Source organism: Aotus nancymaae, unplaced genomic scaffold (genome assembly GCF_030222135.1).
Source record: "Aotus nancymaae isolate 86718 unplaced genomic scaffold, 86718_ANA_hifiasm-v0.15.2.pri h1tg000036l, whole genome shotgun sequence".
Lineage (NCBI taxonomy): Eukaryota > Metazoa > Chordata > Mammalia > Primates > Aotidae > Aotus > Aotus nancymaae.
This window is the reverse complement of record NW_026988450.1, coordinates 53,415,005-53,442,513: the sequence shown is the minus strand read 5'-3', so window position 1 is coordinate 53,442,513 and position 27,509 is coordinate 53,415,005. Positions and strand designations below refer to the sequence as shown.

At 35.7% G+C, this 27,509-nt stretch overlaps 1 protein-coding gene and 1 pseudogene across 2 annotated transcripts in view; one reads left to right on the top strand and one right to left on the bottom strand.

Annotated features, from left to right (window-relative positions):
- The window catches only part of LRP12 (LDL receptor related protein 12), a 99,125-nt gene that overhangs the window by 8,563 nt on the left and 63,053 nt on the right, over positions 1-27,509 (top strand). The gene's annotated exons all lie outside the window — the stretch shown is intronic.
- LOC105732755 (NADH dehydrogenase [ubiquinone] 1 alpha subcomplex subunit 5-like) lies at positions 16,802-17,146 on the bottom strand (annotated as a pseudogene).

Here is a 27,509-nt window from a genome sequence, read left to right as displayed (position 1 = left end):
TTTCATATGATTGTTGGCTGTATGTATGTCTTTTTTTAAAAGCATTCATGTCCTTTGCCCACTTTTTATTGTTTTTTTTTTTTTTTCTTGTAAATTTAAGTCCTTTATAGATGCTGGGTGTGAGATTAGTTCTTTATAGATGCTGGATAGTTTGCAAATTATACATAATTGTCAGATGCATAGTTTGCAAAAATTTTCTCCCTTCTGTAAGTTGCCTATTCACTCTGTTGACAGTTTCTTTTGCTGGAGAGAAGCTCTTCAGTTTAATTAGATTTCATTTGTCAGTTTTTGCATTTGTTGCAATTGCTTTTGGCATCTTTGTCCTGAGATCTTTGCCTCTTTCTGTGTCTAGAATGGTATTGCCTAGCTTGTCTTCCAGGATTTTTATAGTTTTGGGTTTTACATTTAAGTTTTCAATCCATCTTGAGTTAATTTTTGCCTATGGTGTAATGAAGGGGTCCAGTTTCAATTCTCTGAATATGGCTAGCCAGTTACCCAGCACCGTTTATTGAATAGGGAATCCTTTTCCCATGGCTCGTTTTTGTCGTTTGTTGAAGATCAGATAGTTGTAGGTGTGCCACCTTATTTCTAGGTTCTCAATTGTGTTCCATTGGTCTATGTGTCTGTTTTTGTATTACTACCATGCAGTTTTGGTTACTATAGACCTGTAATATAGCATGATGCCTCCAGCTTTGTTCTGTTCATTTAGGATTATCTTGGCTATTTGGGCTCTTTTTTGGTTCCATGTGAATTTTAAAATAGTTTCTTCTAGTTCTGTGAAGAATGTCAGTGGTAGTTTAATAGGAATAGCATTGAATCTGTAAATTGCTTTGGGCAGTATGGCCAATCTAACAATATTGATTCTTCCTGTCCATGAACATGGAATGTTTTTCTATTTGTTTGTGTCATCTCTTGATTTTTTTGAAGCATGACTTTGTAGTTCTCCTTCTAGAGATCTTTCACCTCCCTGGTTAGCTATATTTCTGGGTATTTTATTCTTTTTGTGGCAGTTGTGAATGGAATTGCATTCTTGATTTGGCTTTCAGCTTGACTCTTTTTGGTGTATAGGAATGTTAGTGATATTTGCACATTGATTTTGTATCCTGTGACTTTGCTGAAGTTGCTTATCAGCTTAAGGAGCTTTTGGCTGAGACTATAGGGTTTTCTAGATATAGGATCATGTCATTTACAAACAGGAATAATTTGATATCCTGTCGTCTTATTTGGATGCCCTGTATTTCTTTCTTTTGCTTGATTGTCCTAACTGGGACTTCCAATGCTATGTTGAATATCAGCGGTGAGAAGGCATCCTTGTCTTATGTTGGTTTTCAAGGGGAATACTTCCAGCTTTTCCCCATTCATTATGATGTTGGTTGTGGGTTTGTCATAGATAGCTCTTACTATCTTCAGGTATATTTCTTAATACCTAGTTTACTGAGAGTTTTTAATATGAAGGGGTGTTGACTTTTATCAAAAGCCCTTTCTGCATCTGTCGAGATAATCATGTGGTTTTTGTCTTTAGCTCTCTTTATGCGGTGAATCACATTTATTGATTTGCATATGTTGAATCAGTACATCCCAGGGATGATAAAGCCTACTTGATCACGGTGGGTAAGCTTTTTGATGTGCTTTTGGATTCAGTTTGCCAGTATTTCGTTGAGGGTTTTTCCATCAGTGTTCATCAAGAATATTGGCCTGAAGTTTTCTTTTGTTGCCAAGAAGTTTTTTTGTTTTTTTGTTTTTGTTGTTTGATGATGCTGCCTCATAGAATGAGTTAGGAGGGAGCTTCTTCTCAATTTTTGTACAGTTACAGCAGGAACAGTACCAACCCTTCTTTGTACATCTGGTAGAATTCAGCTGTGAATCCATCTGGACTTTTTTTGGTTGGTAGGCTATTTATTACTGACTTAATTTCAGAGTTTGTTATTGGCCTGTTCAGGGATTCAGTTTTTTTCCTGGTTTAGTCTTGGGGGGGTATATGTGTCTAGCAATTTATCCATTTATTCTAGTTTTTCTAGTTTATGTGCATACAGGTGTTTGTAAAATTCTCTGATGATTGTATTTCTGTGGGGTCAGTGGTGGTATCCCCTTTGTTGTTTCTGATTGTGCTTATTTGAATTTTCTCTCTTTTCTTCTTCATTAGTCTAGCTAGTGGTCTATTTTATTTTTTTTTTCAGAAAACCAGCTCCTGGATTTGTTGATCTTTTGAATGATTTTTGCATCTCAGTCTCCTTCAGTTCATCTCTGATTTTGGTTATTTCTTGTCTTTACTATCTTTGGGATTTGTTTGCTCTTGGTTCTCTAGTTCTTTTAGTTATGATGTTAAGTTGTTCATTTGAGAACTTTCTAACTTTCTGATGTGGATATTTAGTGCTATAAATTTCCCTTTTAATACCGCCTTAGCTGTATCTCAGAGATTCTGGTACGTTATATCTTTGTTCTCATTGGTTTCCAAGAACATCTTGATTTCTTCCTGAATTTTATTATTTACTCAGAAGTCATTCAGGAGCAGATTATTCCATTTTCATGTAACTGTATGGTTTTGAGTGAGTTTCTTAGTCTTGATTCCTAATTTGATTGTGCTGTGGTTCAAGAGATGGTTTTTTATGATTTCAATTCTTTTATATTTGCTGAGGAGTGTTTTGCTTCTGATTATGTAATCAACTTTAGAGTACGTGCCATCTGGCAATGAGAAGAATGTATATTCTGTTCTTTTGAGGTGGAGCGTTCTGTAGATATCTGTCAGGTCTATTTGATCTAGTCTGAATTCAGGTCTTGAATATCTATGTTAATTTTCTGTCTCAATCTGATACTGTCAGTGAGGTGTTAAAGTCTCCCTCTATTATTATGTGGGAGTCTAAGTCTCTTTGAATGTCTCTAAGAACTTGCTTTATGAATCTGGGTGCTCCTGTGTTGAGTGCCTATATATTTAAAATAAATCTTGTTGTATTGAACCCTTTACCATTATGTAATGTTCTTCTTTGTCTTTTTTTATCTGACTTGATTTAAAGTTGGTTTGTCTGAAACTAGGATTGCAACCCCTGCTTTTTTCTCTTTTCCATTTTCTTGGTAGATTTTTCTATATCTCTTTGTTTTAAACCTATGGGTGTCATTGGATGCGAGATGAGTCTTTTGAAGATAGCATACCAATGGGTCTTGTGTCCTTATCCAGCTTTCCATTCTGTGTCCTTTACTTTGGGCGTTTATCCCATTTCCATTGAAGCTTAGTATTGATATGTATGGATTTGATCCTTCCATCATGATGTTTCCTGGTTATTTTGCAGACTTGTTTATGCTGTTGCTTTATAGTGTCGTTGGTCTTTGTACTCCAGTGTGTTTTTGTAGTGGCTGCTAATGGTCTTTGCTTCCCATGTTTAGTGCTTCATTCAGGAGCTTTTACACAGCAGGTCCGGTGGTAATGAATTCCTTCAGCATTTGCTTGTTTGAAAACGATCTTTTTTCTCTTTTGCTTATGAAACATTGGCAAGATAGGAAATTCTTGGTTGGAATTTCTTTAAGAATTTTGAAGACTGGCCCCCAATCTCTTCTGGCTTATAGAATTCCTACTGAGAGGTGTGCTGTTAATCTGATGTGCTTCCCTTTGTAGGTGACCTGCCTTTTCTCTCTAGCTACCTTTAACACTTTTTCTTTCATTTTGACCTTGGAGAATCTGATGATTATGTGTCTTGGGGATGATCTTGTGAAATGTATTACTTGGGTTCTCTGCATTTTCTGAATTTGAATGTTGGTCTCTCCAGCTAGGTTGGGGAAGTTCTCATGGACGATATCCTGAAATATGTTTTCCAAGTTGGTTCTATTTTCCCCATCTCTTTCAGAGACACCAATGAGTTGTAGATTTGATCGCTTTATATAATCCCTTATTTCTCAGCGGTTTTGTTTGTTCCTCTTCATTCTTTTCTGACTGTTTTGTTTCAGAAAGCCAGTCTTCAAGCTCTGAGATTCTTTCCTCTGCTTGGTCTGTTCTACTATTAATGTAATTGCATTATGAAATTCTTAAACTGTGTTTTTCAGCTCTTTCAGTTGGTTACATTCTTTTCGGTAGTGGCTGTTTTGTCTGTCAGCTCCTGAATTGTTTTGTCATGATTTTTAGCTTCTTTGAGTTGGGTTTCAACGTACTCCTATAGTCCAGTTGATCTTTGTTACTATTCATATTCTGCTTTCTATTTCTGTCATTCAGGCATCTTAGCTCAGTTCAGAACCCTTGCTGGAGAGGTAATGCAGTAATTTGGAGGGAAAATGGCACTCTGGCTTTTTGAGTTTTCAGGGTTCTTGTATTGATTCTTACTCATCTTGTGGGCCTATCTACCCTTAATCTTTGAGGTTGCTGATCTCTGGATTTTTCCCCCCTTTTATCCTATTTGATAACTTTGTTGGTGATGTAAGGTGGATTCAGCTGACTGGCTTCATTTCTGGAAGATTTTAGGGGGCCAGTGCTCAGCTTCCAACTCCTGGACTGCATGCTCTAACTCTGGGGGGCTTGAATAGGGCCCCAACTTTGTTCTCTGGCTCTTCAAGATTAGAAATCCATTGCGCGGGATTGGGGGGACCAACTTGCAGCAGTTACGGCAGTGTGTTAGTGGAGCCAGGGTGCCTGCCTCCCTGTGGGTGTTCACCACAGTGGTGGAGGCAACACAGCTAGACAGGGTGTCAGGGGCTCCCTACTGGTGACTGTGCGCTAATCACACTGGAGGTACTGTTGGCTTGTGGGCAGGGCACTGGCAGATCTGGATTCCTTCTCTGTGCTCTGCAAGCAGGAATGATCACTAAGGGCAGGGGATCTGGCTATTTTTTATCTTTCTGCCTCATCTTGGTCACTCCCCTTCACCCCTGCTCTTCTCCCTCTCCCACACCATGTTCCTGCAATACTTGTGACTTCCAGTCTTTATTTACGTTAATTTTTTTTTTTTTTTGAGATGGTGTTTCACTCTTGTTGCCCAGACTGGAGTGCAATGGTGCAATCTCAGCTCACTGCGACCTCTGCCTCCTGTGTTCAAGCAATTCTCCTGCCTCAGCCTCCCAAGTAACTGGGATTACAGGCATGTGCCACCATCCCTGGCTGATTTTGTATTTTTTAATAGAAACAGGGTTTCTCCATGTTGGTCAGGTTGGTCTTGAACTTCCAACTTCAGGTGATCCACCTGCTTTGGCCTCCCAAAATGCTAGGATTACAGGTGAGCCACCATGCCTGGCCGACTCCCAGCCTTTATATACACTGTTCCTTCTTCCTGCCTTATTTCTTCCTCCACTACTTTGTTCACTAGGCTAACTCCTGCTGTCCTTCAACTTTCCTCCCACTGCTACCTCCTTTGGGGAATCTTCCTAGTTCCTCAAAACTAAGTGTCCTTCTTAGAAGCATCTCAGATATATAATGTCAGCCTCAAGTGTAAATTATATATGTAGTTTTGAATTTTCTATTAACCACATTTTTAAAAAAGTAACAGGTGAAATTAATGTTAATATTCTAAAATGAATATATCTAAAATACTATCATTTCAACATGTAATCATTAGAAAGTAATTATTAATGAGAAACTCTGCGTTATGTTTTTTATGCTCAGTCTTCGAAATCTAGTGTAAATTTTATACTTAGAGCCCATCTCAATTCGACTAACCACATTTCCACATTGGAAAACAGTGTCTATTAAAGCTGTATGTAAACATGTCCTGTGGCCCAGCAATTCTGCCCTTAGATATGAACCCAACAGGCACATAATGTCTGCCAAAAGACGTGTACAAGAATATTCATAATGTCCTTATTTGTTATAGTCCCAGACTAAAAACAACCCCTGTCTCTATCAGCAATAGAACAGGTGAATAAATTATGGTATATTAGCATAAGGAAATTCTGTTTTGCAGCAGTTTCCAAACTTTCGGATCTCAGGACTCCACAATTATTGAGGACTTGAAAAAATGGTTTTAATGTAGGAGCTATATATGCTTTTAAGAATATTAGGAATTAAAATTGAGAAATTATTAAAATATTAATCCATTTAAAATGACAATAAGAAACCTATTACATATTACCATAAATAACATAGTAAATAAAAATATGTAAAATGACAATTATATTTTCCAACACAAAAAAAAATTTTGTGAGAATAGTGACATTGTTTTCCATTTTTGCAATTACCATAGGGTTAAAGTTACATGTAAAACATATTTAGTATAATGCCAGACAATACTTGTTGAATAAATGAATTTATTTATCTATATGTGGAATAAATTACATTTATGTGATTCCTAATGTTGAATCATTTTTGCATTCATTTATAGGCCATATCAACTTACTAATGATATATTTTAATCTGCTAGAATACATTTACTGATATTTTTACACTTTGCATTTATAACATCAGTATAGAGAGAGATCCAAGATGGCTGATGACTAGCAGCTCGGGCACGTACCTCCCAGTGAAAGCGCAGAGAACGAGAGGACGCCACACTTTCAGACGAATATTTGTTGCTCACGGACGAGGAGATTCCCAGTGGAGGAGCCCCATGGGTCGCCAGGGTGACTCTTGTGGCCTGCGTGGCGGTTTTGCTGGCGCCTTAGCGCTCCAGTTCTTGGTGCAGAGTCCGGAGATTCCCGGGCAGAAAAGCACCATCAATCTTAACACCGCTATTTTGGCCGGCGCAGTGGATTGCTCAGATTTCGGCGCTGGGAATCAACAAGTTGGACGTCAGCTCAGAGACCTAGTTAGAAAGTCGGTAATTACAAAGACAACAGACGGATAAATATATAATGAAGGGAAGAAACCAGCGTAAAAAGGCAGAGAATACTCAAAATCAGAATGCCTCTCGCTCTACAGGGGATCGCAATTCCTCATCAGTAACGGAACAAGGCTTAATAGATTACGAGTGTGTTCCAGTAACAGAAGCAGGTTTCAAAATGTGGGTGATAAGAAACTTCTGTGAATTAAAAGAACTTATTCTAACCCAATGCAAAGAAACTAAGAACCTTGAAAAAAGGTTTGACGAAATGTTAACGAGAATGGACAATTTAGAGAAGAATATAAGTGATTGATGGAGCTGAAAAACACAACACGAGAACTTTGCGAAGCATGCACAAGTTTAAACAGTCGAATTGATCAAGCAGAAGAGAAAGGATATCAGAAGTTGAGGACCAGCTCAGTGAAATGAAACAAGAAGACAAGAATGGAGAAAAAATGATGAAAAGGAATGAGCAAAGTCTCCAGGAAATATGGGACTATGTGAAAAGAGCTAATTTACGTTTGATAGGTGTACCTGAATGTGACGAAGAGAATGAATCCAAGTTGGAAAATACTCTTCAGGATATCATTCAGGAAAACTTTCCCAACCTGGCAAGGCAGGGTAATATTCAACTCCAGGTAATACAGAGAACACCGCAAAGATATTCTTCAAGAAGACCAACCCCAAGGCACATAATTGCTAGATTTACTAGGGTTGAAATGAAGGAGAAAATACTAAGGGCAGCCAGAGAGAAAGGTCAGGTTACCCATAAAGGGAAACCTATCAGACTTACAACAGATCTCTCAGCAGAAACCCTACAAGCCAGAAAAGAGTGGGGACCAATATTTAACATCCTTAAAGAAAAGAACTTTCAACCCAGAATTTCCTATCCAGCCAAACTAAGCTTTATAATGGAAGGAAAAATTAAATTTTTGCGAACAAACAAGTACTTAGAGACTTCACCACCACCAGGCCTGCTTTACAAGAGCTTCTGAAAGAAGCACTATACATATAAATGAACACCCAATATCAGCCTTTCCAAAAATATATCAATAAGCAAAGAGCATTAACACAATGAAAAATTTACACTAACTAATGGGCAAAACAGCCAGCTAGCATCAAATGCCAATATTAAACCTATATATATATATTCTAATTGGATAAAAAGCCAAAACCCATCGGTATGCTGCATCCAGACCCATCTCACATGCAATGATACACAAAGACTCAAAACAAAGAGAAGGAGGAAGATTTATCAACCATTCAGAGAGTAAAAATAAACAAATAAACAAAAAGCAGGAGATGCAATTCTCGCCTCTGATAAAGTAGACTTTAAAGCAACAAAGAGCAAAAGAGGCAAAGAAGGACATTATATAATGGCAAAAGGATCAATGTAACAAGAAGAGCTAACGATTTTATAGATCAACGAGACAGAAAATTAACAAGGACATTCAGGACTTGAACTCACACCCGGAACAAGTAAACTTAATAAACATTTACAGAACTCTCCACTTCAAATACACAAAACATACATTACCACCTCACACCTATTCCAAAAGTGACTACATAATTGGAAGTAAATCACTCCTCAGTAATCGCATAGCATTTCATAGGTTTAAATGAAATATTGGTTGGCTGCTTGTTTGTTATTTTCTTCCCTTATTCCTTCCTGTCTACATCAAGTATAATTATTGGTGTTAAAGAGGTTTTCAATACCCATTACTAAACTGCATTCTAGCCTGGGCAAGAAAGCAATACTCCCATTCTCTCTCTCTCTCTCTCTTCCTTTTTCTTACTCTTCATTTTTTTTCTTTCTTTCTTTCTTTCAAAAAAAAAAAAAAAATAACATCAGTATATTGTCAGTCTCAGCTTTCTTCTACCCTCTACCCCTTTTATTTTTTTCCCTTGTGTAACCTAACCTCCCCCTCCTTCTGCTTGATTTTCATATCTGCTAATCTTTATTTTAGATGAACTTATAATCTTTTTTTGTTAATTTTAGTGTTTAGGAGCAATATAAGAGATTTTAGTGTTCCAGTTATTATTTTGCCTTTTAAGATTAGAAAAGGAGAAGTAAGTGATTGTTTATGGACTGTATAGGTACTGTAATAAGAAAGCAAAAATTAGCATTTTGTACTAATAAATGCTGAGGGGAGAAATGTTTTCATTCCTAGTGTGTTTAAACTTTATTTCACTAAGCAAGATAATACAGATGAGCCTATAAGAAGTAGATCCCTTCTTATGCATGGGCCTTGGGATTTAATAAGCCAGTAAGAGACCTCAGTGGAGATGGACCAGTTCCCTGAGAAGTGAAACTCACATCTGAAGGCAGGAGCTGTGTGGGAGGTAAAATGGAGATGCTAAATGAGAATTGAGCTCAAGTCAGGGGATAGGACTCCTGTATTCTGTCAGTTGATTACATCCAGTTTGTGTGGATGACACTTTTAAGACCAAACTAATTTGCTCAGAAAATAGCAGACATGAAGTTAACTGAAATATAGCTCCAGTGCTATCTAAACTATGACCTAGTAGTGTTACTAACTTGATTACTTGTATATAAAAGTATTTGCCCAGGTACAAAGGGTGAGAGATTAAGGAGAACCTACAACTATCGGTGCTGCTGGCATAGATCACTACACCAAGGTTAGGAGCCATACGAAAAATACAAAGGGGTATTAAGAAATTGCATAAATTACATTTGTGTACGATTCAACTTCACATTATTTTTTTCTGTCATGTAAGAATAAGAGTCTGAGTGTTTGATTTGATTGTTTGTATGTGGGTGGGTTAAAGAGAATTAGAATACATGATTTATCTCTGCTTTTTATTTATTTTATTTTATTTATTCATTTATTCCCTAATTTGATTGCTTGTATGTGGGTGGGAGAGAATTAGAATCAGAATACATGATTTATCTCTGCTTTTTATGTGTTTTGTTATTTTATTTATTCGTTTATTCCTTGATCTAAATAGGGGGCTAGCTACAAAAAATAGAAATTATGTTTTTTAAAGGTTTATTAGAACTCTACTCTCAAAGCATATGTGCATAATGCCTTTGGGGAAATAACTCTTTAATTTTCAATTCTGTCATCCTTGAGTCAGTTTTGCTAATTTATATTAACTTATATTTTCCTAGAACATTATTGTACCTGTATTTCCATATTTGCTTTAAAGTTCTAAATAATATTATTTTAAAAATATTTTCTACTCTGTGATTATATCATCATAGTCATTCCTAATACCCGTCTGTCTCTCTTGTCTGTCATTCTTTTTATGAGCAGACTTATCAAAGGTTTCTTTATTTTAGGTGTTCTTCTCAAAGAACCAGCTCTTGGTTTTATGCTATACTGCTTTCCTTGTTTTCTATTTTATTAATTTCCTTTCACTATTTATTTTCTTGATTTTTTTGTTAGCTGACTGTTTATTTTTAAATTCCATTTTAAACGTTATGCCGTAAAATGAACTCTCTTTTCTTCTGATGCAAAGTTATATGACTATTAACACATGTCCACATTCATGTAGCTGCCACTAAAATCAGGATGTAGAACAGTCCATCACCTCAGAAAACTCCCACCTGCTCTTCCTTTATAGTCCTCACCCATAATCAATGATAGCCACTAAGATGTTCCTAACCATAGTTTTGTCTTTTTAAGAATGTCATATAAATGGAATTGTCAAACACATAATCATTTGAGACTGACTGCTTTTACTCAGCATAATATCTTGGAGATTCATCCACATTGTTACAACAATCAATAGTTTATTCTTGGCATTGTATGGATATACCATGGTTTATCAGTTCACCTATTGAAGGACATTTCCATTGTTTTCCATTTTTGGTTATTATAAATAAAGCTTCTACAAATAGCCAGTACAGCTTTTTGTGTGGACATAGTTTTTTTATTTCTCCAGGGCAACAGTCCCCAACCTTTTTGACTCCAGGGACCAGTTTTGTGGAAGACAGTTTTTCTGCAGACCTGGTGGGGAGGGAGGATGGTTTTGGATGAAATTGTTCCACTTCAGATCATCAGGCATTAGATTCTCATAAGGAACACCCAACCTAGATCCCTTGCATGTACAGTTTACAGTAGAGTTTGCGGTCTGCCACTGATCTGACAGGAGGTGGACCTCAGGTGGTTCATTAGTCTGTTTTCACACTGCTGTAAAGAACTGCCTGAGACCAGCTCATTTATAAATGAAAGAAGTTTAGTTGACTCACAGTTCAGCATGGCTGGGAAGGCCTCAGGAAACTTAGAATCATGGTGGAAGGTAAAAGGGAAGCAAGGCACCTTCTTCACAAGGTGACAGGAGGAAGAATGAACACAGGAGGAACTACTAAACAATTATAAACCATCGGATTTTATGAGAACTCACTATCATGAGAACAGCATGGGGGAAACCATGCCCATGATTCAGTTACCTCCACCTGATCTCTCCCTTGACACATGGGGCTTATAAAGATTATGGGGATTATAATTCAAGATGAGATTTTGGGTGGGAGACATGGCCAGACCTTATCAGGTGGTAATGCTTGTTCACCCACCACTTACCTCCTGCTGTGCTTGCCCAGTTCCTAACAGGCCATGGACCATTACTGGTGTGCAGCCCATGGGTTGGGGACCCCTGCTTTAGGGTAAATACTTACGAGAAGAATTGCTGGGTCTTAAGTTAGACATACACGCTTAACTTTATAATAAACTACCAAACTGTTTTCCAAAGTGACTATATCAGTTTCCATTCTGACTAGCAGTGTGAGAGCGTTTCATTTGCTCTGCATCTTTGTCAGTACTTGGTATTGTTAATATTTTTATTTTTGTTATTCTAGAAGGGAAATAGTGGTAGTTTGTCTGGTTTGCATTTGTATTTTTTTAATGGCTAATGATATTGAACATCTTGTCATATACTTTTTTGCCATCTTGTGTTAAATGTTCAAGTTTGTTACTCATTTTTAATTGGGTTGGTGGTTTTTTTGCTGTTGAGTTTTGGGAGTTCTTGTATATATATTTTTTCATATATGACCTAGTAGTGTTACTAACTTGATTACTTGTATATAAAAGTATTTGCCCAGGTACAAAGGGTGAGAGATTAAGGAGAACCTTAGTCTGTAGCTTGTCTTTTTTATTCTCTAGACAGTGGCATTGGCAAAGGAAAAGTTTATAAATTTGATGTTCAATTTGTCAGTTTTTTTATTTTACAGTTGTTTTTTGTGTCATTTCTTTTTTTTTTTTTTTTTGAGGCGGAGTTTCGCTCGTTACCCAGGCTGGAGTGCAATGGCGCGATCATGGCTCACCGCAACCTCCGCCTCCTGGGTTCAGGCAATTCTCCTGCCTCAGCCTCCTGAGTAGCTGGGATTACAGGCACGCGCCACCATGCCCAGCTAATTTTTTGTATTAGTAGAGACGGGGTTTCACCATGTTGACCAGGACGGTCTCGATCTCTTGACCTCGTGATCCACCCGTCTCGGCCTCCCAAAGTGTTTTGTGTCATTTCTAAAAGCTCTTTACCTAATCCCAGATCACAAAGGTTTTCTTCTGTTTTTTTTTCTCCTAAAATTTTAGAGTTTTATGTTACAATTTAGATCTAAAATTCATTATAATTTATCTTCTAAAAGGTATGAGGTTTAAAAAAGAGGGTCAGTTTTTGCATATGGATAACCACCAGTTGTTCCAATACCATTTGTTGAAAAGAGTATTCTTTTCTGTTGAACTGCCTTTGCAGGTTTATCAAAGATCAAGTGGTCATAATTTGCATGAGTCTATTTCTGGATTATAATCTGTTCCATTGTTCTGTGTATCATTTTGTTATTGTCACACTGTTTTAATTACTATAGCTTTATCATCAGTCTTAAAATTGGGTAGTGCATGCAGTCCTTTCAGTTTTATTTTTTGTAAAAATTATTCTAATTTCTCTTCCATATACATTTTAGAATCAGCTTGTCTTTATGTACAAAATATCCTGCAGGGATTTTGATTGATATTGTTAAATTTATAGATCACTTTAGGAAGAATTGACATCTTTGCTATGAGTTTTCTAATCCATGAATGCAGAGTTGCTCTGTAATTTAGGTTTTGTAAATTTGATTTTTTCTATTAGTGTTTTGTAGTTGTCAACACATAGATCCTTTGTGTGTTTTGTTATAGTCATACATATTTCATTTGAGGGGAGCTATAGAAAATAATACTGCTTTTAAATTTTGATTTTTAATTTTTTTTAATGTATATGAAATATGATTGATTTTTGTGTTGACCTTGTATCTAAACTCATTTATTAGTTCTAGGAGTATTTGTGTAGATTTCTGTCAAATTTTCTACATAATTATGTCATCTGTGAATATGGACTGTATTATTTTTGTCTTTCCCAACTATGCATCTTTTGTTTATTTTCTTGCCTTATTGTATTGGCTAAGACTTTCAGTTGTAGAGTAGGAGTGGTGAAAGTGCTTGCCTTGTTTTCCATCATGGGGGGAAAGTATTTCAGATTCCACCATTAAGTATATTAGCTGTAAGATTTTTGTAGATGCCTTTTTACCAAGTTGCAGATGTTCTTTTGTATTCCTAGTTTGCTAAGAGTTTTAATAAGAATGGATGTTGTATTTTGAAAAATCCCTTTTCTGTATCTACTCATGTCATTATGTGATATTTCTTTTTTGACTGTTAGTATAATGGATTACACTGATTGATTTTTTTCAAATATATAACTAGCCTTTCATTCTGAGGATAAACCACTTGTTTGTAGTAGATATATATATTTTTTTTAAAAAAAAACAATTTTATATGATGAACTTCAACCTTTTAAAGTGTACAATTCAGTTTTTAGCATGTTCACAGAGCTACGCAACTGTCACCACTATCTAATTCCAAAATATTTGCGTTGGCCCAAAAGGAAACTGTACCTATTAACAATTACTACCCCTTCTTTCTACCCTCTAGCCCCTGGAAACAACAAATCAACTTTCTATCACTGTGGACTCACCTTTTCTGGGCATTCGTATAAATGAAATCATATGCTATTTGGTCTTTTTGTGTTTGACTTCTTTCACCTAGCATAATATTTTCATGGTTTATTCATGTCCTAGCATGACTTTGTAACATGGCTCAGTACTTTATTCCTTTTTCTGGCTAAATAATATTCCGTTGTATGGATATTCCACTTTGTGTATCTGTTCATTAGTTGACATTTGGATAATTTGCACTTTGAGACTATTATGAACAATGCTCTGATTATTTGTGTGCAAATTTTTGTGTGAACACATAGTTTCAGTTCTCTTGGGTATATACAGGGGTGTAGAATTACTAACTCATAAAGTAATTCTATGTTTACCTTTTTGAGGAACTCCAAACTCTTTTCCAAAGGGCAGCACTATTTTATATTCCCACTAGCAGTGTGTGAGAGTTCCAGTCTGTCCACATGATTGCCAACACTTTATTGTCTGTCTTTTTTATTACAGCTGTTTTAATCAGTGTAAAGTGGTATGTCAGAATTGTTTTTATTTTTATTTCCCTGATAAGTAATGATGTTGAGGTTCTTCTCATATGTTTATTGGCCTTTTGTGTTTATACTCTGAAGAAATATCTATTCAAATCCTTTGCCATTTCTTAACTGGTTAGAGTATCTGTATTTGTTGTTGAGTTGTAAGAGTTCTTTAAACATTGTGGTTATTAACCCCGTTATCTGATATATGATTTTCAGGTATTTTATCCTGTTTTGTAGTTTGTCCTTTTACTTTCTTAATGGTATTCTTGGAGGCACAAGTGTTTTAAATTTTGAGAGAGTCCAGTTTACCTAGTTTTTGTTACTTACGCTTTTGATATTATGTCTAAGAAGCCATTTGCTATCCCAAGGTCATAGGGGTTTACTTTGGTGTGTTTTTTTCCCTCTAGGAGTTTTATAATTTAGCTCTTATATTTAGGTTTCTGATCTGTATTTTGACCTGTTTTTTGTATATGATATGAGGTAGGGGTCAAATTCTTTCTTTTGCACATGGCTTCCTTTGTTCCAGCATTATTTGTTGAAAAGACTAGTCTTTCTCCCATTTAATCTTCTTGGCACCCTTGTTGAAAACCAACTGGCTGAAATTATGAGAGTTTACCTCTCAGATCTATATTTTATTGACCTATGTTGTCTATCCTTTGCCAGTAACACACTGCCTTCGTTAGTGTTGCTCTGTAGTAAGTTTTGAAGTCAGAAAGTATGAGCATTCTAATTTGTTTTCATTTTTCAAGATTGTTTCAGCTATTCTCTTGAATTTTCATATGAATTTTAAAATTAGTTTATCAATTTCTAGCTCAAGGGAAGGCAGCTGGGATTTTGATAGAGATTGCATGGAATCCTTAAAACATAGTTTTAAAGAATTTCTGTTTTACCAATCTTAGTCCTTCTGATTGATGAACATGGGATATGTCTTCATGTAGATTTTAATCTCTTTCAGAATAATGTTTTGTAGTTTCAGAGTGTACATTTTGCACTTCTTTAACAAAAGAAGTGCAAAATGTTTATTAGCCTTTTGTGTTTATACTTTGAAGAAATATTTATTCAAATCCTTTGCCCATTTCTTAATTGGTTAGAGTATCTGTCTTTATTGTTGAGTTGTAATAGTTCTTTAAACATTGTGGTTATTAACCCCGTTATCTGATATATGATTTTCAAGTATTTTATCCTGTTTTGTAGTTTGTCCTTTTACTTTCTTAATGGTATTCTTTGAGGCACAATTGTTCTTTAGAAAAAGAAGTACAAAACTTACACTCTGAAACTGTTATTCCTTTTCATGCTATTGTAAGTGGAATTTTTTTTTTTCAGTTTTCAGATTGTCATTGTTATGCATAGGAATGTACATTTTCTTGTATCCTGTGACCTTCTTGAACTTACTGGCTGTAATAAGTTTTTGTTTCTGTGAATACCTTATGGTTTTTCAGAGACAAAATTGTATCATATGCAAATAGAGGTGGTTTTACTTCTTCCCTTCTGATTTGGTTTGGCTGTGTCTCCACTAAATCTCAACTTGAATCTCCCAGAATTCCTCTGTGTTTTGGGAGGGACCTGGGGGATGTAATTGAATCATGGGGGCCGGTCTTTCCTGTGCTGTTCTCATGATAGTGAATAAGTCTCCCTACACCTGAGAATATGATAAACTTCTGATGTGTTTATCAGGGGTTTCCGCTTTTGCTTCTTCCTCATTTTTTCTTGCCACCACCATATAAGAAGTGCCTTTCACCTCCCGCCATGATTATGAGGTCTCCCCAGCCTTGTGGAACTAAGTCCAATTAAGCCTCTTTTTCTTCCCAGTCTCAGGTATGTCTTTATCAAAATCATGAAAATAGACTAATATACCTTCCAATCTAAATGGCTTTTTTTTCCTTGCCTAATTGTTCTGAGCAAAACCACTAGTACAGTGTTGAATAGAAGTCACAAGAGTGGATAGAACTCCTTGTTTTTATTTGTAATTGCCTTTAATTTTCCTGCTCTCATACTGCTGTTTTTTTGTCCTGTCATTTTTCCTTTCTTTTTTTTTTAAATAAAATGACATTTATTATGGATTTTGTAATCAGCATATAATTATATATTTAAATATTACTTTACATACATAAGATCACAGCCAAGGAGGTTAACCATAATTTTACATTTTGTCACCAGCCACTTGTGCTATTTTATATTTGAAAATACTTCAAACAGTGATCTATAACTTTGTTTAGACAATAATAATTAAGGGCCTTTTCTTCTTTGGGACAATAAAAAAATTAAGTGATGTATTGAAGATAGTACTAAAGAAACTCCACTTTTTGATTATGGCCTCTGTATTGAAGATCTGTAGGAATTTTTCTAATTGTCAAATCTTCCCACATCTTCTTTGTTCAAAGAAACAATATCTTTGAAATAATATGTATGAATGCTTTACAAATCAAAAATTGATTCACAAGACTATATTACTATAATCATTGATTTTAGCAAATCTCCTAAATATTTTGTATATCACTTTTCTTGATTATAATATGTCAGTAATATGGATACACTCTTAGTATAAAACAGAATATTTAATGAAATCAGTTTCCCATCAACCCACCAAAGTCATTTAGTAATTATATTGGCCATTTCCACTGATTGGTGGGACACTCTTCCCTTAATGGCTCCCAGGGTTTTCACTGCATTTTTCTCACCAGACTTAGTTAATTTTTAGTCTGAGGAATCACCTCTTCTACTTGACCACCTTGAGGTTGGTATTCTCATTTTTTAACATCTGATTCTGCTTTAACCATAGCCAGCTTCTCATTTACAGTCTGTTCTGTATACTTTCTGTGTTCTGCATTTTCAGGGATTTGGTCAAGACCATCAAGAATCTTTGTGTACAATATTCTCACCCTCTCTTACGGACTCTTGAGTACAGCCAATCCCACGAGGCCCGTGGTCTTCAGCAGACGCACCATGACAGTGCCAACGAGTCAGTGACCTGCCATTTTTCTTAAAGTCTTTAATCAGGCTGAATTTTATTTCGCTGTGTTTCTCTCTCTCTCTCTCTCTCTCTCTCTCTCTCTCTCTCTCTCTGCCTCTCTCTCCCTCTCTCTCTCTCTGCCTCTCTCTCCCTCTGTCTTTCCCTTCTTCCCCCCACAACCAAGTATGGGCTGTATATATTCTTACGGGTACACAGCTAAAACTGTTTTTTTATTTTGCCCTCACACTTTAGTAGTGGTTTGGCTGGATGTGGAATTCCAGGCTCCAATATTTAGTTCCAGAATTCTGTGTATGTTATTTTATCATCTTGTAACTTTTAGGTTACCGTTTTGGTTCTCATACCAGAGTTGTCCTTTTAGAAGCTTGTAATTTCCTTTTTCTATTTGGAGTTTACAGTTTTCACAAGTATGTATTTGTTGTGTATCGTCAGTCCTTGTTAATGTTTGCTATCTGGCAGACCATTTTATCTGAACATACTGATACTCTTCTAAAATACTTCTATGTGTGTATGTCTAGTTGTGTGAATATATGCACATATGTGTATTTATTATGGGTATGTGTGCACATATATATGTCGACACCTGTATATGTGTTTTAAATTCCTTTTGTCCTATAAGTTTCCTTCATTTAGAACTTCTATTAAGTGAATATTATATTATACTTAATAGAAGCACCTAGCTCTTTTTTATCTCTTAGGTTTTTATATTCTTATCTTTTTATTCTATATTTTAAAGACTCTTCAGTTTAGTCTTCTAAATTATAATTTGTCTGTAATACGTCTATGAATAATTGTGTTTGTTTTGTTTTTGTTTTTGTTTTTTAACGGAGTCTTGCTCTGTCACCTAGACTGGAGTGCAGTAGCACGATCTCAGCTCACTGAAACCTCTGCCTCCCAGGTTCAAGTGATTCTTCTGTCTCAGCCTCCAGAGTAGTTGGGACTACAGGCCTGCGCCACCATGCTCCTTAATTTTTGGATTTTTTTGGTAGAGACAGAGTTTCACCATGTTGGCAAGGCTAGTCTCAAACTCTTGTCTTCAAGTGATCTGCCCACCTTGGCTTCCCAGAGTACTGGGATTGAAGGTGTGAGCTACCGCCCCCAGCCTGATTTTTCTTTTTTTTAATAACGATAGTTTCATTTTTTTTTTTTTCAGTTAGCTATGCAGAGCTGATTTGTGTCTTTCTCGTCTCCTCTGAGAATTCTCTCCCTGTCTTGTCCCCTACTCTCATCCCTATACCTGAGAATATAAGAACTGTAGGTGCTTTCCTCAGAAAATAATCCCCCTATACACATTCAGAGAAGATTTTTTCCATAATGTTGTGTGATTCTAGATGTCTAAAAGCTCATATATGACCTCTAGATCCTTGCTATTCAAAGTGCTGTTGTAGAACCAGCTACATTGGTCCTGTCTGGTATCTGGTTAGAAATTCAGAATCTCAGGCCCTATGCCAGATACCAAATTGGAATCTTCATTTTAACAAGATCCCCTGTGATTTATTTTACATTTAAGTTTGAGAAGCTCTGCTGTAAGAGGTTAGAAACCTCTGTGGTGTATGAGATATATATTGATTCTTTTCCTGTTGTGTTACCTTTTACATATCTGTAGTGTCGTCTGTAGCGCTTTTTTAAAAATCATGACTTAATTACCAAAATTGTAAAGTAGAAATATTTTGAAGTAGTTACAATACAGTATAGTATTTGAATAGCAAGCTATGCTATATGAAGTAGCAGGAGGCAAGCAGGGACTGATATATACACTCATTCTTATAACAACAGCAAACACTTACATAGTAGTTACTATGAGCCAGGCAGCATTCTAATCACTGTCTTTTTGTTTATGTGTATGTGTTTGTATCTATGTGTCTTAGCCCATTTGGAGTGCTGTGACAAAATAACGTAGACTGTGTGGCTTATAAAGAACTGAAATTTCTCACAGTTCTGGTGGTTGGGAAGTCCAGCATCAAGGCACTGGCAGATTTGGTGTCTGGTGAGGGCTCATTTTCTGATTCATAGACAGTGTCTTCTTGCTGTGGGATTCTCACATGGTGAAAGAGGCTAGATAGTTCTCTGGGGTCTCTTTTATAAGGACACTAATCCTATTCTTGAGGGCAGAGCTCTTATGACCTAATCACCTCATGAGGTACAAAGACTCCACCTCCTAATATGGTAACCTTAGGGGTTAGGATTTCAACCATGTGAATTTGGGGAGGGATACAAATATTCAGACTCTGTGAATGTATGTATGTATATGTATTTATTTACACAAATTCATTTGCTTATCATTTGTTATGATAAAGTCAGAGAAATACAAATAAATACCACCTGTTAATTTAGTAAATACATAAAAATCTATTTTATCAAATGTTCAATAAAGGCATAAAATAAAAATGTGATTAGTGTTTAATGAAATAAGCAAATCATTTGTTATGACAAGCAAATGAATCTGTGTAAATAAATACATATACATGCATCCGCTTAGATACTGTTTCCATTTTACAAATAAGGAAGTTGAGGAACAGAAAGGTTAAGTATCTTAGCCAAGGCCACGTAATTAGTAGATGGAAGAGCTAGGATTTGAACCAAGATAGCATAGCTTAGAATCTGTGCTCTTAACCATTGCACTATACTGCTCTTTTGTAGTTGTACTTAGAGATCTCCCTAAACAAAATGCAGCTCAAAAGCAAGCTGATTAATTCCTGATACATTTACCTTTTAAAATTCATTACTAGAACTCATCTGCTTGTGATGCTGATAGATGAGCCAGACATGCCAGATCATTATAATTCTTTCTGAATTAATTTTGGTTTGCTATTAATTGAGATTTCTAAATGGCAAGAAGCTAGCTTATTGGATTTTACACTACCTACCCTCAAGGTTTGATGCAAGGTTATTAAATAAATTATGCAAATACTTTCTATATTAAATGTTAATTTTCTTCTCCAGTAGATGGACAAAAGATAATTTATAGAAACAGTAATTGAATGGCTAATAAAATTAAAAGAAAGACTAACTTCAAAAGCTAGTCACAGAAATACAAATAAATACCACTTATTAATTTAGCAAATATATAAAAATCCAAGTATTTTATCAAATGTTCAATAAAGGCATAAAATAAAAATGTGATTAGTGTTTAATGAAATGAGCATTCATACTTGATAAGTAGAAATGTTCATCTTTGCTGATGGGGTTTATTGGTATTATTTGACATATCATGGCCTTCTTTTCCTTATCATTTTTTTCATAATTTTCTAATGTTGAACATTAAATTGTTTGCAGTTTTGTTCACATAATGTTGTAATTAATGTGTTTTTATCTTTGAATTTTTATTATTTATTATTTATAAAAGTAGAATTACTAAGTCCAAGGTTGGAGTGTTTTCCAAGCTCTCATGAAAAATGATACCTAATTTGTACAGAATGCTTACCATATGCAATCATTAATCTAAATGCTTTACATAATATATGAACTTATTTAATCTTTACATTAAAATATAAGATGGACCCTGTTTTGACTCTTGTTTTACAGGAAATTAAGCCACAGTGGAATTAAAATAATTTTCTTAAAGTCACACAGTTCAAGCCAGGATTTGTTTTCCAGAAAGATCATACTATGTTAAGCTTCTGCCAGTAGAATTTGAGATTGTATACCCTCTTATGCCCTCCCCAATAAAATGTTGTGGTAATAGTGCAATAGCAGTGAACACAATTAGAACCTCTGAATTATGGCTTCTAAATACCATTCCTCACTGAAAGGGTCAAAGGGTCATTGGATGACTGGCTGATTTCCATTCTAGGGCAGAAAATACGAGAGAAACCAGGGATGTTCTGTTGTATCAGGAAGCAAGGAAGCTACCAAAGACTAGTACTTCCAGCCAAAAGGACACAGTGGCCAATTAAAAGGGGGCTCCCAGTGACCAAATACGAGAGAACTTGAGCATCATAAAAGAATATAATGAAAGCAGTTGATTGAAATGCACAGAATTTATAAAAACTCCTTGGTTCATAACAATGGATGTGTAATAAGGAATACACACACACACACACACACACACACACACACACACTACAACAACAGTGAATTACTGGATACAGTAAAAACATAGGCACTAACTCCATACTCTGATAACGAGCAATTATGAAGAAAGAATTAAACCTTTATCCTTTTTCTGTATGAACACTGTTATAGGGTAAGCAAATAACATTATTTGTTGAGGTTAAGTTCTTTGCAGAATTTTAGTTAATGAATGTGGAAGTAATGAAGGATTAGAATATCATTTTGCCAATCCTAATGAAATAATTTATTCAAGCTATGATCATCAGTGGATGAAAGCATTAGACATAAGATCACGCAAGAACTTCTCAGTGGAACAATAAGTCAGCCCTGCCTGGACCTATGCTTAATCTCAGTCTTATGAAAAGTAGGGTAAGCAGATAGTGTATGTCTTCTGCTGTCATACATATGAAACATACAGCATAAGCTCTGAAGTTTTCCAGCCAAAAATGTTGAGCCTGTGTCAAATTAAGATCAAGTCTCTGTAGCAGAGTTTGGCAAAATACAGTCTTTAAGTCAAATCCAACCTAGTGGCTGTTTTTAAATATCATTGTTTTCTTTTGTTTTTTAAACACAGCCACTCTGATTCATTTACATATTGTCTGTAGCTGCTTTTATGCTGCAGTGACAGAGTTGGGTAGTTGCAACAGAAACTGTATGACCCACAAAGCCTGAAATATTTACCTTTTTACAGAAAAGGCCTGTTGATCCTTGAGCTAGGTGAGCCAAGTTAAGTTACACCAAAAAGAAGCAACACCACAGAATATGGGCCTTTTACAGGACAGCTGATCTGGCGTCTTTAACAAGTCAGTGCTATGAAAAATGAGGGAGTATCACTAAGCTAAGAGAGACTTATGCACACTAACCAGATGAAATCTTGAGACACGGTTTGGATCCTGCTTCAAATAAGCAAACAAAAAACAGGAGACAATAAGAAAATCTGCCTCCTAGGTTGCTTTATACAACAGCTCCCAACCTCTCTTTTAAATACTCTAATTCCTTGGTTTCTTTGTCAATGTAAGCACACTTTTGTGTGCTATTTCCACTATATATAATACGCATGATTGACAGAGGGACATCCATCAAAGCTGGGTCTATATCTTCTGGTCTTGGTGGTAGAAGAGCCTCGTATTTAATACTTGATTCTGTTCTTCAGTAAGTATGAGATTTAGTCCTGAAAGTTAATTGTTGAGTCTGAACTTCCAGGACCTTAAAAGGGAAATATCAGTTACTTCTGGAATTGTTGCAAAATTAAAGGATACATATGTTCTGTAAATAATGAAATTATTAACCCAAATGAGACCCATATATATTTTGGAAGGTATAGTGAGAGAATTGATGCATAATCTTTATAATAAGACAGACCTAAGTTTGGATATTAGTTCTATGTCTTAGTCATGTCATTGAGCAAGTTATTTACTATTTCTGAAGTTTAGTTTCTTCATTTCTAAACTGGAGACAGTATCTATCTCAAATATTTGTTCTAATAGCTAAGTAAATTAAAATTTGGGTGCTAGTTAAATATTTTTTCTTTTTTTATTTGGGGAAATATACCTGTATAGTATAGGTAGATATATTTACATTGGATAACTTGAAAAAAGTTTTTTGAATATCAAATGGTATAATTAATAAGAATTATGCAGAACTTGGTTGGGCGCAGTGGCTCATGCCTATAATCCCAGCACTTTAGACCAAGGCAGGCAGATCACGAGGTCAAGAGATCCTGGCCAACATGGTGAAACCCCATCTCTACTAAAAATACAAAAATTAGCTGGGCATGGTGGTGCGCTTCTGTAGTCTCAGCTACTTGAGAGGTTGAGGCAGGAGAATTGCTTGAACTCAGGGGGCAGAGGTTGCAATGAGCCAAGATTGCACCACTGCACTCCAGCCTGGCAACAGTAAGACTCCATCTCAAAAAAAAAAAAGAATTATGCAGAACTTACATGAAGAAAATTCCTCTAACATAAAGAGGATACTAAATGAAGACATATCCTCTGTTTTTTGGATAGACACATGCAATATTGTTAAGAGGTCCTTTCTCTCTATTTTTATTTTTTTAGTTAAGTTTTATTTCAGTGGGTTTTTGGGAGCAGGTAGTGTTTGGTTACATGAATAAGTTATTTAGTGGTGATTTCTGAGATTTTGGTGCACCCGTCCCAAGCAGTATATGCTGTTCCCAGTTACCCAATGTGCAGTCTTTTATCGCTCACACCCCTCACCCTTTTCCATGAGTCCCCAAAGTCTGTTGTATCATAATTATGCCTTTGAGTCCTCATAGTTTAACTCCCACTTACGAATGAGAACATAAAATGTTTTATTTTCCATTCCTGAGTTACCTCACATAGAATAATGGTCTCCAGTTCCATCTAGGAATGCCATTATTTTGTTCTTTTTTATGGATGAGTAGTATTCCATGGTATATGTATACTGCATTTTCTTTATCCACTTGTTGATTGATGGGCCTTTGGGCTAGATACCCAGTAGTGGGATTGTTGGATCAAATGATAGATCTACTTTTAGTTCTTTAAAAGTACTGTTTTCCATAGTGGTTGTACTAGTTTACATTCCCATTAGCAGTTAAAAGTGTTCTCTTTTAAACATATTCCATGCCAATATCTGTTATTTTTTTATTTCTTGATTATGGCCATTCTTGGCAGGAGTAAGGTGGTATTGCATTGTGATTTTGAATTGCATTTCCTGATCATTAGTGATGTTGAACGTTTTTTTCATGTTTGTTGGCCATTTGTATATCTTTTGAGAATTATCTATTCATGTCCTTAGCACACTTTTTGATAGGATTTTTTTTTTTTTTTTTTCTTGCTGATTTGAGTTCCTTGTAGATTCTGGATATTTGTCCTTTGTTGTATGCATAGTTTGGGAAGATTTTGTCCCACTCTGTGGGTTGTCTGTTTACTCTGCTGATTATTTCTTTTGCTGTGCAGAAGCTTTTTAGTTTAATTAAGTCCCATCTATTTATCTTTGTTTTAGTGGCATTTGCTTTTGGGTTCTTTGCTATGAAGTCTTTGCCTAAGCCAGTGTCTAGAAGGGTTTTTCGAATGTTATCTTCTAGAATTTTTATGGTTTCAGGTTTAAGTCTTTGATCCATCTTGAGTTGATTTTTGCATAAAGTAAAAGATGAGGATCTAGTTTCATTCTTCTACATGTGACCTGGCAATTATCCCAGCACCATTTGTTGAATAGGGTGTCCTTTCCCAACTTTATGTTTTTGTTTGCTTTATCAAAGATCAGTTGACTGTAAGTATTGGGCTTTATTTCTGGGTTCTCTATTGTGTTCCATTGGTCAATGTGCCTTTTTTTTTTTTTTTTGAGATGGAGTCTTGCTCTGTCATACAGGCTGGAACGCAGTGGCACCATCTCAACTCACTGCAACTTCTTCCTCTCGGGTTCAAGCAGTTTTCCTGCCTCAGCCCTGAGTAGCTGGAACTACAGGTGCACACCGCCATGCCTGGCTAATTTTTGTATATTTAGTTGAGACAGGGTTTCACCACGTCATCCAGGCTTGTCTTGGAACTCCTCACCTCAAGTAATTCTCCTGCCTTGGCCTCCCAAAGTGCTGGGATTACAGGTGTGAACCTGTGCTAGGCCTACATGCCTATTTTTATACTGTTACCATGCTGTTTGGTGACTGTATCCTTATAGTGTAGTTTGAAGTCAGGTCATGTGATTTGTTTTTTTTTAGTCTTGCTTTGGCTATGTGGTCTCTTTTTTGGTTTCATATGAATTTTAGTATTGTTTTTTTCTAGTTCTGTGAAAAATGATGGTGGTATTTTGACGGGAATTGCATTGAATTTATAGACTGCTTTTGGCAGTATGGTCATTATCACAGTGTTGATTCTACCTATCCATGAGCATGGGATGTATTTCCCTTTGTTTGTGTGATCTGTGATTTCTTTCAGCAGCGTTTTGTAGTTTTCCTTGTAGAGGTCTTTCACCTCCTTGGTTAGGTGTATTCCTAAGTTGTTTTTGTTGTTGTTTCTTTGTTTTTTTTTTTCAGCTATTGCAAAAGGATTGGGTTATTGATTTAATGATCAGCTTGATAACTGTTGGTGTATAGCAGTGCTACTGATTCGTGTAGATTAATTTTGTATCCTGAAACATTCCTAAATTCATTTATCAGTTCTAGGAACTTTTGGGATGAATTTTTAGGGTTTTCTGGGTTTAGGATCATGCCATTGGCAAACATTGACAGTTTGACTTCCTCTTTACAACTTGGATGCCTGTTATTTCTCTCTTGTCTGATTGCTCTGGCTAGGACTTCCAGTACTATGTTGAATAGAAGTGGTGAACCTGGGCATTATTGAATAGAAGTAGTGAAAGTGGACAGTCTTGTTCCTGTTCTCAGGGGGAATGCTTTCAACTGTCCCCGTTCAGTGTAATGTTGGCTATGGGTTTGTCATAGATGGCTTTTATTGCCTTAATGTATGTACCTTCTCTGCTGATTTCACTGAGGGTTTTAATCATAAAGGGATGCTGGATTTTGTCAAATGCTTTTTTCTGTGTCTATTGAGATGATTATGGGATTTTTGTTTTTAAATTTTGTTTATGTGGTGTATCACATTTATTGACTTGTGTATTTTAAACCATTTCTGCATTACTGATAGCAAACCCACTTGATCATGGTGGTTTATCTTTTTGATATGCTATCAGATTTGGTTAGCTAGTATTTTGTTGAGGGTTTTTGCTATGGTGATCAGGGATATTGGTCTGTAGTTTTCTTTGTTATGTCCTTCCCTGCTTTTGTTGTTAGGGTACTGCTGGCTTCATAGAACGATGTAGGGAAGATTCTTTTTTTCTGTATCTTTGGAATAGTGTCAATAGGATTGGTACCAATTCTTTGAATGTGTGATAGAATTCAGCCACGAATCCATCTGGTACTGGACTTTTTTTTGTTGACAGTTTTTTAATTATTTCAACCTCACTGCTGTTGGTCTGTTCAGAGTTTCTGTTTCCTCCTATTTTTCAGGAATTTATTCATCTCCTCTAGGTTTTCTAGTTTGTGTGCGTAAAGGTGTTCATAATAGCCTTGAATGATCTTTTGTATTGCTGTGGTATTAGTTGTAATGTCTCCCATTTAATTTCTAATTAAGCTTATTTGGATCTTCTCTCTTCTTTTCTTGCTTAATCTCGCTATTGGTCTGTCAATTTTATTTATCTTTTTAAAGAACCAGCTTTTTGTTTTATTTATCTTTTGTATTGTTTTTGTTTGCTTCAAATTCATTTAGTCCTGCTCTGATCTTTGTTATTTCTTCTACTGGGTTTGGTTTGTTCTTGTTTCTCTAGTTTCTTGAGGTGTGACCTTAAATTGTCTACTTGTCCTCTTTCAGACTTTTTTATTTCATTTAATGCTGTGAATTTTCCTCTTAGCAGTGTGTTTGCTGTATCCCAGAGGTTTTGATAGGTTGTATCACTATTATTGTTCAGTTCAAATAATTTTTTAATTTCCATCTTGATTTCATTGTTGACTCAATCATTCAGGAGCAGGTCATTTAATTCCATCTATTTGCATGGTTTTGAGCATTCCTTTTAGAGTTGATTTCCAATTTTATTCCACTGTGATCTGAAGGAGTACTTGATATAATTTCTGTTTTCTTAAATTTATTGAGACTTGTTTTGTGGTTTGTCATTTGGTCTGTCTTGGAGAATGTTTTATGTGCTAATGAATAGAATGTATATTCTACAATTGTTGGGTGGAATGTTCTGTAAATATGTATTAAGTCCATTTGTTTTAGGTATAGTTGAAGTCCATTGTTTCTTTGTTGACTTTTTTTTTTATTTTGTTCTCAAAAACTTTTATTTTGAGATAAATATAATTTCACATGCAGTTTTAAGAAATAATACAGAGAGATCCTGTATGCCTGTTACCTGGTTTCTCCCAATGATAGACTCTTGTAAAATGCAATACATTATCACATCTAGGATATTGACATTAATAAAGTCAAGATACAGAACATTTCCATCACCAGAAGAATCCCTTATGTTTTGATTTTATAACCACACCTGCTATCCTCCACTTTCACCCATTTACAATCCCTGAAAGCCACTAATCTGTTCTCCATTTCTGCATTTTTGTTTTTTCAATAATGATATATAAATAGAATCACACATTATGTAGCTTTTGGGGATTTTTTTTTTCTCAGCATAATTCTCTCAAGATTCATCTAAGCTATTGGATGAATCAGTAGTTGAGGCCAGGCACGGTGGCTCTCACCTGTAATCCCGGCACTTTGGGAGGCTGAGGTGGACAGATCACCTGAGGTCAGGAGTTCGAG